This window comes from Onychomys torridus, chromosome 23 (genome assembly GCF_903995425.1).
Source record: "Onychomys torridus chromosome 23, mOncTor1.1, whole genome shotgun sequence".
NCBI lineage: Eukaryota > Metazoa > Chordata > Mammalia > Rodentia > Cricetidae > Onychomys > Onychomys torridus.
In genome coordinates, this window is record NC_050465.1 from 52,181,452 (window position 1) to 52,193,556 (window position 12,105).

Genomic DNA, 12,105 nt, shown 5'->3' on the forward strand with positions numbered 1-12,105 from the left:
ACACATATACACATATATATTTACATACACATATGTATTGGTGATTTTATATATACAATGGAAAAGCCTAGAAAAAAATGTCAACATCATTTGTAAAGTAGCTTTCTGATTATGAATCACACTTGGCCATAAAAAGAATATTCATACTCTGATTAAAAGTTTGTGGCTCCTTGTACTCATCCACATAAATGTACAAAGTAAAGGCTTTATATATCATTTGATAAAGTGAAGATTATTTTTTTTTTTTTGCCTAGAAATGTAATGCTGCACTTTGTGTGGGTGATTCTGTTTTTCTTGAAAGCATCAAAATGAGCCCAGCAGCAGTAGGTTGATGGGTCTGATTGAAAAGCTCCAGAGGGGCACCCATGGCTGCTTGTCTCTCACAACAAGCCTCCCAGGATCACTTGCACACTGGACAGGGAATACTTACTACAGTAATAGACTTGTCCATTTTCTGAACAAAAGTCTGAGAAATATTGATTGCACAAAGGATATTTTAACAAGGAACTAATACTTTGAAACTAGAAAGCTATCTGTCATTTACTAAAATAAGGAATAGAAATTATACCAAACCACCACCAACAACAACAAAATCTTTGTGTTCTAAGAATATTTGAGACCCATCTGGGGAAATGATCTTGAGTGATACAGCTTTCTCTGAACTTTGGTCTGATAATTTATCTTTTAGGTCTATGATTTCAGAGGTACATGCTTCCCTTCTCATACACTGTCTTGGTATAGTTCTCAATAGTTTTCCTTGAAAATAATAGCTAATTTTTAAAAATAACAGGCTTGAGTTTAAAAGTTCTGTTGTTTGGGGAGTCAGGAGGATAATGACATTGGTTTATAGAAAAGAGCATATAATGAAGAACTCCTGGTTGCCATAAAAACCTGCAGTTATGTCGAATTACAGTTGGCCAATGGTTGAGAAATGAATCCTTTCTTCCATAATTGAGTTCATGACTGGAGTGGAATTTATTTAATAGATTTAGGGGAATTTATGAAATATTCTGCAAAAGACCTCAAGACCCTCGAATACCCCAATCTTTTTCTAAATGGGCTGTCTGAAATGCTTTCCATGAAAAGCACCTTCAATGAATATTTTGTAGAAGATCAAAACTGCCCAATGAAGAAACAGATAGAAATATATAATACACTCTTCCAGCTTTTCCAATCATCAAGACATCTTAACAGCTGTGTACGAGGATAAGGTAAAATAGCTCATATTTAGATGTCTAACTCCTTTAGTAACTACATGGTTTGGTAACCAAAATGTAAGTCCATATGAATGTGAGAATCTTTTCCATGTATTCCCATATTCTTACAGGGAGGTAGCATAGACCATCATTATATATATGAGCATCTAAAGCCTCAGTTTACTGAGCAGAATTTATGTGGAGATGTTTTGGCACATCCAGAACTATGAGTTCTAAAGTGTTTCTTACACGGGACATGCTGCTATGATATTTTCACCTTGTAACATGTTTTCTACATTTTTCTTGATATAGGAAAATATGGCTTTAAATCAGAGTTCATAATTCTGACATTTTATTTCTCTCAGATAATGTCCATATAAAAATCAACTTAGATTTGATTTATCTGCAGAAAACTGAGCCATGACTTTCTGTAGACAAGTTTCCTGTGTTTAAAATTAATTGAAAAAATTAAATTCAAGGGGAGTTTAAAATACCGTATAGAAATTTGCCCTGGCCAGCGGGGTTTCAACGGGGGCTACCCACCTGTGGGAGCGAATGAAAGAGACAGGGGACATGAGAGACTGACAGCAAGACAAGATTCTGATCAAGCTGCAATTTTTATTTCTCTCTGCAAGGCTTATATAGCATAGGAGGGGAGGGGGCAGGAAGGAGGGAAGGGGAAGAGACGTGGAAGGGGTGCAGAACATAGGAGACACGCAGGTCGTGCAACTGCACGATGATGGCTAAGGTCACTGGTTAGAGGCCATTTGTTCTGTTGCTAGGCTACCTGACCATGGAATGCTCTTTACATTTGGTTGCCATGGCACCTGACTGTGGAATGTTCTTATCTTTGGGAGCTTTGGGTTAGTAAACAGGTGTTACTGCTCTGGGGAAGGGCGATGGGCTTATGACTTGTTCTCTGGCTTAGCTAGTACTTTCCATGGTTCATGTTTGGTTCCTGAAATCTTGGTCCCTAACAGAAATTAGTACATATCTATATGTATAAGTACCTATCAGAACTTATCATGAAAGAAAAAGCTGCTCTATATTGTTGTCACTGCCAACAATGGTTCTAGAAAGTGGTAAGAAAAAAATCTGATGAGAAATTTCATTTTGTGTCTACCAGATGCAGGAAACAAATGTTCCCATCAGTTTTTGAACATGTTTTCTTTTTTATTTTGTTTCTATAAAATGTACAGGAAAAGTTTAACAAAATATGCTTTTGGAGTTTTTGTCTTAAAATATTTAGATTATTTAGTATGGTTAACTCCATACTCATGCCCATGATTGTGGCCCTGGTAGAACTGAATTGGTCCAACAGCAACAACAAAAATGATAGGGAAGTGGTCTTTTCTACCAAGATGGGGTGAAGGTGGGAGGGTGGGGGGAAAGTGAGTGTGACTAGCATTTTATACACCACGTGTATGAAATTGTCATATATAATATATTATTTAAAAAAATGAAAACTCTAGTCAAATCTGGGAACAGAAGAGACTCCATTTCCTCACTAAATTGAAAAGCTCAAGGGAAGCACTAGCTTTGGAAAGTGCCTGTTTATCATGGGAGATTAAATACTCCCCCTCAAGCCTGCAGTTCCTTATGTTACTAAGCTCAGTTCCCCTCTATGTTGTCTTCATTCTCTTATTCCATATTGTGTCAAAATAGCTATCAACACTGGTAGATCTAGTCTTTGTCAGGCTCAAATACAAGGCAAATGGGAGTAGGGGCGAGGGGAGAGTACCTTCCTGGGTACGTTCCAGTGAGCCTAAGTACGCCAATTAATTAAGCAACTCATCCACAAGCACCAGGCACACTTGTGGACTTAGCGACCCAAGGTGGTGGCACAACAGTAGGAAAGAAACAGGCCCTTGGGTAAAAGCTGTGGAAGGTTTACCAGAAGAAAAATAAACGAATTTGGACCATGGTACATGACATACTGAATAATATCAGAACATGAGCCGGGGATGTTCATTGCTTTCTTATATTAGCAGATGTCTTTTCACTTAAAAAAAATGATATGTGATTTCTTTCTTCTTATATTTTTCCACCTTTCCTTTTCCTTGTATCTCTGTGGTACTCTTTACTCTTGTCTGAATACATACAGCTGAAATATCTGTGCATGAGTTGTATTGCACAGAATACATCTCCCAAATTCAACTTTGTGGGTAGGTAATTTGGACTAGACTCAAATAAGCAAGTCTTCTGGTCTTGGTTAAGGTCAATCACGCATCTGAGTCAACTGTCTCATTGGTTGGAGTGAAGTACATTATACTCTCTATTTGGACACAGGTGATCTTGCTAACATTGATAAAATGTGTACAGCTTTCCTTTCTTTAAGTGTAACTGTTTATAGAGTAGGCATTTCACAACATTTCATAGCATCCACTAGTCTATATACTTAAAATGGCGATGCAAGCAATGCATCCCTGCTGCTCTAAATTTCCTAATAATCTGTACATTCTACATTGGCCTGCCATCAGGTGTATCATACACATATTTGCCATCTGCTCAGAGTCCATCAGACCATCTATGGGAACGACTGCTAAATATTTTCTATGGCAGTAGCTGCTGCTCTGTCACTTCTGTTATTTTTAAAGATGACATGCCAATCATGCTGGTGGTTCTTTATGTGCACAATCCTGGGAGAAATCTTGGAGCATGTAAGTAGGCCCAGGAGATTGATGTTTGAGAAACCTAAATATTTGCAAGTAAAAATATTTCTTTTACACCTTATCTCTGATTTTACTTCCCACTGCCAGCTACTACCTGCTATCAACTTGAAGAAATAAAGTTGTAACTATAACACATATAGTATTTATTCAGAAAACATATTACTTATTATTGAAGGATTTTGCTGAAGAATATAAAGGTGAGCTGCATGTAAATGTTAACTGTAGAACGCATAAACCTCAGAAGGCAGTGTATGTCTACTTCATAACTTTCATCCTTCCCAATATACAGATAGCATTCCATACTGTTGGTCTTTAACTCATGATGGTTTGATGATTTTTTAGGATGGTTTGTAAGAGGGATGTAAATTTAGTAAACACTATATTTGAGCTGTGGATCCAGATTTTTATCTTCCTTGGACAAACAATCTGTTCCATGGTATCCTGTTACAACACTGGGTGACAACAGCTAGTCACACTATACAGTCAGATAGCAGTTGTGACTATTCTACCATGCTTTGCATTGCTAAGCTGTGGTGTTCCGTAGGTGATGGTTACTAAATGAACTTTGTTGTGATGGTGCCAGAAGTGCAGAGTCTGTGAGTATACCACAGATCTACTGTGGAGCTAACTGGCCTCTTGTATGCATTTTTAACTCATGATATTCTCAATCTATGATAGGTTATTAGGACATAACTCCACCATAAGTCAGAGAGGATTCTTGGTGGGATCAATCAGTGAGTTACTGAATAAATTAATTTACTTTGACTGTCTATGTTTTCCTAGGAATGTAAACCTACAACAAATTTTGACACCCTCCCATAGACTAATTGTACTTCCGTTTGGGGAGCAGCTTTCCATTAGAAGAACTCAACAAAGAAGAGACAGTTAAGTTTATCCATGCAAAGCATATTTAAAGGGCACCAAGGTCATCGTAGGGGAAGTTAGAGAGGTATGCAGTATCTAAAGCATGTCCTCTCTGATAATAAGTTCTCATAACTTGTCACTTATGAACAAATGATAAAACAAAATGGTTCTGGAGTCTGAATGCAGACACTTTCGTATGCTAAGCAGGTCCTTTACTATTGAGCTATGCCGCATCCATTCATGGTATTCTTAAATAGCACTCTGCCTGTAGGGAGCAAATGAAAGTAGAAGACAACAAAAGTGGAACTGAGCAATGTTTTAAGTCAGGACAACATTGCCTAGGAAAGAAATGTGAATGTGAAATGGCTTAAAATAGGACAGTACCTATTGATTAAAACAGTCATTGATTTTTTTTTTTTTAAGTGCGTATACTAATGGCTAGACCGCTGATTGGGAAAGAAAGAAATGTATCAAACTAGACAAACTATTATCCTGTTTACAGAAATAGAAAAGACTGAGAAAGGACAACTCAAAAGAGAAAAGCCTGTAATAGTTCCATCTTGCACATGATCAATTTGACAGGATGGGGCGAGGTGTTCCAGGTTGGGAATCTAGATTCTCCCTGCTGCCCTTCATGCCAGCAGGCAATGGACGTCACATGTGTTTGTGAATAAATCAATGTCAAAAAGAACTGGGTGTGTATATGTCTATATAATCTTGATATTGAACCAAAGTTTTAAATCTACAATTATAAGCAAGACCCCAATCTTAGATCCCCCACTTTAGCCAAACCTACCCTTTCACTGAACATTTATGCATCTTGCTTCTTCATAGATATGTTTTAATTTTTTTATAGACATGGCTAATAAACTTCCAGAACCTTTGAAACCAAACAACTTCTAATATTTTCTTTCTCACATAGCAGTAGTTAAAATAAATTTTATTATCACAATTGTACATATTTGTGAGTAAATTTTTGACAATTTGATATATGTGTGCAATGTAAAATGATACAAATCTGTATAGTTAACAAAATAATTATTAAACCTTTCTTGACAGCTAGACTCTTTCAAAGCTATTTCATAGGACATTATCATTCTTTACTATCTGTCTTTTATTCATGTTTGTGGTAATAAATATCGTGGCTTATATATAAGTAGTGCTGTCTCTTTTTTACAGGTAAAGGGATAATTGCAATTAACATTGTGAAGTGAAGAATTTGCATATTCAGGGAGTGTGGTGGGCTTACAGGCCCTGTACTTGTTACTTTGAATCACTAGAACTAAAGTATTGGACAGGAGCAAACAACTTTTCCTCTGGATCACAGTTTCAAGGGTTCTATCCATTCTGGCAGGAAAGGCATGGCAGCATGATTGACTTGGTTCTTCATGGGGGGAGCAACTGTGACCTTTTCACATCACCTGAACTAGGACGATGAGATTTCAGGCTGGACACAGGGACAGTTATGATTTTCAAAGACTCTTTCCTACTGACTTCCTTCACCAGCAAGGCTTAACCCTTAAAGGCTCCATACATTTCCAAATAACTGAGAACCAAGTGTTCACAATGTGATCCTATTAAGAATATTTCAGATTCAAACTTGATGAGGTCAAAAGTATCTGCAAGAAAATCATGATCTAAAATTTCCCCCAGAATACTATTTTTTAAGGAGGCTTTAAAAAAAAAAAACAACACAGAAGGCTTGAGGGACAGATGAATATTTGTGACCTTCCTTTCTTTTGAAAAATGAAGAAGAATAATCTTTAAAAATAATTGTGTCTTTTAAAAAGCACCTTCCCCATTCTTCTGTTCAACATTCAGTGAATGTCTAGAATAATACTGTATGGGGTGCTCCATCAAAAATTGAAAATATAGATAGACTCAGTCATGGCTGCCAAATAATTAGTGCTCTAGGAGAAAAGAAACACAATATGCATTGTAGCTGTGATCAAGAAGTCTTATGAGAATGATAAAAAGGGCTTGATGGAGATAGAAAGGAGAAATGCAGATTTATAAGTTAATAAACATGATAAGCCATCAAAAACCATCTCCTCCTTGAGAAAGTGACCTATTTCTTAGAACTTTCCTTACAAGTTACCTTAATAATCAAATAAATTTAATAAGGGGAAATAACTCTACAGATGTTTTATTTTAGGCTAATACACATACACACAAGTGTTTATATGTATGTGATTATGTGCACATGTGTAGTTGGGGGTTCTGTGTGTGTATGTGTGTAGCATGCTGGTCTGGAGACCACAATACCACAGATGAGAGATGCTAGAAGGGACTTTCAGGAGAGAATTTACCTATTAAGCCCCACAATGTAATTCTCAGCCTAAGAAAAAGAGCTGTATTATTTTTTTCTTATTTATTTATTTATTCTTCTCTCATAAAATACAGCCTCACTCCCTCTGCTCCTACAGTTCCATGCAAGCTTACCCTTCCTCCACTCCAGTCATTCCCCCACTTACCTGCTCCCTGAGATCCACTGTGACTCTGTTTCTCTTAAGAAAAGAGCAGGCCTCCCAGTATCAAGCAAACACAGCATAAAAATGTAATAAGACTAGGCCCAAACCCTCATATCAAAGCTGAAGAAGGCAACCCACTAGGAGTAAAAGGGTCCCAAGAGCAGGCAAAAGAATCAGAATCACCCCCACTTCCACTGTTTGGAGTCCCACAAAAACCTCAAGTTAAATAACTACAGCATGTATGCGGAAGACCTAGCACAGCCTCATGCAGGCTCTGTGATTGCCTTCAGTCTCTGTGAGCACCTATGAACCCTGCTTAGTTGATTCTGTGGACTGTGTTCTCCTGGTGTCCCGGACCCCTCTGGCTCCTGTAATCCTTCCTCCTGCTCTTCTATGGAGTTCCCCGAGCTCTGCCTATTTGGCTGTGGGTCTCTACATCTGCTCCCATCATCTGCTGGAGGAATCTTCTTTGATGATAATGGGGCTAGGCACTGATTCTATGAGTATGGCAGAATGTCATTAGGAATTATTTCTTTTCTTTTCTTTGGAAATCATGTTTGGTTCTGTCTTAGGGTTCTGAGTCATCCAGCTTCAGTGTCTGACCTGGACTCCTTCTCATGGCTTGGGTCTCAAGTTAAACCAGTCATTGGTTGACCATTCCCATAAACTCTGAGCTACCATGGCCCTAGCACATCTTGCAGCCAGGCCACGTGTGGGTATTTTGACTGGGTTGGTTTCCCAGTCCCACCATGGGAAACCTTGCTTGGTTTACAGAAGATGGCCTGTTCAGGCTGCATATCCAAAAGAGGAGTTTTAAAAGTAGGCTTGCATCTCTGTGTAGGTCAATGGTAGCTTGTTTGAAGACAGTGAGGTAGGCGCTGGGCATTGCCTGGGTGCTATAGTCAGTCATATATGTGGGGGTTAAGGTCTTTATTGAAGCCACAGGAGAGCTGGTGAGATGGTTCAATTCATGTGTTTCTTGTGCAAGTATAAGGACCTAAGTTCAGAATCCTAGTACCCACATCAGAAGCTAGGTGAAGTATCTCACTGCTGAGGAAGGTGGAAGAGAGGATGCCTGGGGCTTGCTGGTCAACTATCCTAGCAGATCATGTGCACCATGTTCAATGAGAGATCTTGCCTTTTAAAAGAAGGTGGAGGGATGGAGAGAGGCCTCACAGTTAGTAAGTGGGACTGCTCTTGCAGAGGACCAGAGTTAGTTCCCAACTCCTATATCAGGTGACTCACAACTGCCTGTAACTCGAGTTGCAGAGAAATCCTACAATTCTGGCCTCTGCAGGAATCTGCATGTACCCTGCCTCCCCAACAAATATGAATAGATACATAGTACACACATAGAAAACACACACATGCACATGCACACACACACACACAATCTATGAACACATATACAATATATACATACCACTCCCACACAAAAGCAAAAGAAAAGAACAAGGTGATGCCACAAATCGTATTTTCAATGACTGTGTTCTCTTTGATTGTCAACAAGTGACCTGTTTAATTTAAAAAAGAAGAAAAAAGACTCAGATCTCTGGCTCCTCTCTGTTTAGAATCTCTACCACTACATCTGAAAGCTGGAATTGGTCAATTTCATGGAAATATACCCAGGTCTCAATGTGGTAGACCAGGCCCCAACTTGTGCCACCCAAAGCTCTGGTACGCCACACACCCACAGACCTCCCCGATTCTCTTGGTGCCCACATACTCTGCTCTTTTACCCATTCCTCTCTTCATCAAGCTTGACCCAGGGCACAGCTCAGGTAGAGGCCACCTGCTTGAATATAGGCCACTGAAGCTGCCAAAACTCCAGTTAGGCTGTTAGCTCCAGCATCCCCCATGCTGTGAGTGCCCACCTTCCCTATCCCAAATCTCTATATCTCATGCACCCCTTCCTTCTTCTTAGCAATACCCATGCCCCTGACTATGACAGAGGCCTCCTGCTTGACCAGAGGCCAAGCTGGTTGCCATAATTTCAGGCATTCCACTAGACTGTGGACTCCTTTCACTGTCTGTGTGCCCTCCTACTTTATCCCCACCCCCCCCCCCCTTCCTCCTTGATGCCGGGTCCCAACCCCCAACTCTAGCAGAGACACCCTGCTCAACCAGATGTCCCACTAGCCAGAAGACCAGAGAGGAAACAGAATCCAAGAAAGAAAACCCCTATTAAACCAAGACAAACTCATAAATCTGCACATAGATCTGTAATCACTCCAAATGCAGATGCCCAGATGTAGCATGAATCTTAAAGGTACTTATTAATAAAAACAAACCTGAAGCCAGGTATTGGGGTTAATGCTGGAAGATCAGAGAAGCAGAACAAGGGAATGGAGGGGAGGGGGTAGGGGGAAGGTGGGGTGCAGGGGCGGGAGGTGGGAGTACAGGGGATCCCATGGCTGATGTGTAAAATTAAAACACAAATATAATAAATAAAAAAAGGAGAAAAAAGAAAAAAAATGAGTCTCTCTTTCTCTTCTCTTACCAGCTATATATTTTCTGACACTACCACAACAAATTACTCCAATCACAGTAGGGGGAATAATACAAATTTGTTATTTCACAGTCCTAGATGGCAGAATTCTTATATGGAACGTAAGTGGGTGAAATCAAAGAATCCACAGAGCTGCCTTTTTTCTGGAAGCTGTAACAACCTGGTTTTTGTTTGTTCAGTTGGTTAGCTGTTGCATTGTTTGTTGTTGTTGTTTTGTTTGTTTGGGCACTGTTGCTGTTTGTGGTTTTGTTTTGTTGTTCGGCTTATCCAAATCCTCCCCCTGCCTTCCCCCTTTGGCACATGGTCCCCCTCCTCACAGTTCTGCTTCTACAGGGGTGCTTTCTTTCTAGACTTTGACCTTTCTGTCTCCTTCTCAGGTGGACCTTATGTAGCCTCTGCTTTAATTCATTCCTGTTTCTGTGACCAAGCACCTTCTGCTGCATAACTTATAAATTCAACAATTTGGCTCTTTGCTCCTCCTGTGGCCGAGCTAGTCATGATTGTCACATTTGCTGACTCCGTACCTGGTGGGGACCAATCTCAGGTACTGGGATGGCCTTTTCGGCTCTGTCCTGATGCTGCAGAAGATACATGAAGGACAAAGGTAAAACTGACTCAAATTCCCTTCCCGAGGGTGGCGCTTTCCGACACTTTCCTGGGCAGCTCCAAGGGCCCTCACCTCGGAATGGAGTTTTGACCTCTGACCTTCAAAGAGATTCATACATTCCCATCCTGGTAGTCCCACCCAGAAGATCCAAGATGCTCTCCTCAATCGAAGAGCTTTACTCATATCTATGAAGTTCTTCTTACCATTTAAAGTTACATACTGGTAAGCTTTCAGAACTGAGGTGTGGAAATCTTTGGAGGTTCATTATATTGGACTACAGCATTTAACACCTCTGAATTATTAACAACTTCCACCACAACTTTGAGATGGTTCAGTGCCTTTGTCTATTCAGATGGGAATGAGAACCTATTAGTCTTAAGGCTATCCATCTTTAGCCATAGGATTTTCTCTTTCATTGGTTTAGCACAGAGAAAAAGAGAAAAGCTGCTTTGGCATACAGCTCACTTAAAAGACACTTAAAAGATAAGTTACTATGTCAGAATACATTTTACATGAAAAGATATCTGATATATCTAATAGATATGCAAAGGACTGGAGTTAAGATGTTTTGGTCATTGAGTGGGATTTGTTTAAAATAACAGTAAATTAACATTGACTATATAATAGGTGACAATAAACCATAAAACAATGCTTCTTCTTATTTACAGTGGTTTGAAAAAGCAGATCACAGCATTATTAGCTAATCCTTTCATGGGTGCTTTGGCATATTCATGATATCTGGCTTTTCTATGCCTCCTACATAGTACAATAGATTGATGGGAAAATGAAGGATTTTCCAATCACAAAATCCAGAATGAGCACAATCGTGGTGTTTAGTTTGCCAACATTCTGCACTAAACCTCCAGAACCTTTCTCCCCCTTTGTTTATTTAGTCCCTTCGGGGAGAACAGATTCTTAATTATACTATCTGATTCTGTTCCTTTTACTCCTGACACCTAATCAGAAAGGATTCCTTGGACTCTCTTAACCATGAAAGCAAAGAAAACGAGCAGCAGTCCCTAAGATACTCTAATTCCTACCGAAGAAAAATAACAGATTTGGGTCGTAGCCTTTCGAAGTCATTTCTCTCCCTAAGCTCATGTTTATCTGAAAATAAATCCATCTTGGCCATGTTGGCTGTGATAAATATGGAACAGGTTGTATAGGTGATGCTGCATGGCCAGTGCTCAGTGTGACTTAGGCTGGCCTCTGAATCTTCCTATTTGCTGGATGAGAAACTCAAATCTGTAGGGCTTTTGCAGAGGGATGGGTGTGTTTTTGTTTATTTTTCTCTTCGGGTATTTTCCTCCTTATAGATGATTTTTTCCCCCTTTTTTCAACTTCTAGAGAGAGATGAACTGAGCTTTGTCATTTTTGTGCTCCTTGGATATGAACTTGGGACTGATTGCCTGTTCTTCTTCTCTTACCAGGGCTTCTTGTCTATATGTCTCCACACACAGATGTCAAAAGACAGGCAACACATTTTCCTAGTGCTGCTGCTACTGTTGGAATATTTTAAATATTAAAACTAAGAAATTGTATCTGCTTAGGGGCATGCAGAAAGCTTAGCTCTTTTTTTCCTAGCAAATCATAGTTGCTGGCAACTGCTTTCCTCTCCACCCAAGGTTTGAAACATGTAGGAATATAAATGTGCAGATAAAGTTAATGAAATTTTGGAGATGGTAACAAAAGATTGGAAAGAAGTTATGCATCATGTATGGAAGTCTGAATGAAATGACCCTGGAGTTAATCAAAATTGAAACCCAGCATTGTTTTTAATTTGGAA

General features: G+C 39.4%; 1 pseudogene; it reads right to left on the bottom strand.

The window, feature by feature from the left end:
• Positions 1-10,502, bottom strand: part of LOC118573028 — a 195,384-nt pseudogene extending 184,882 nt beyond the window's left edge.
• Between the last annotated feature and the right edge of the window lie 1,603 nt (positions 10,503-12,105).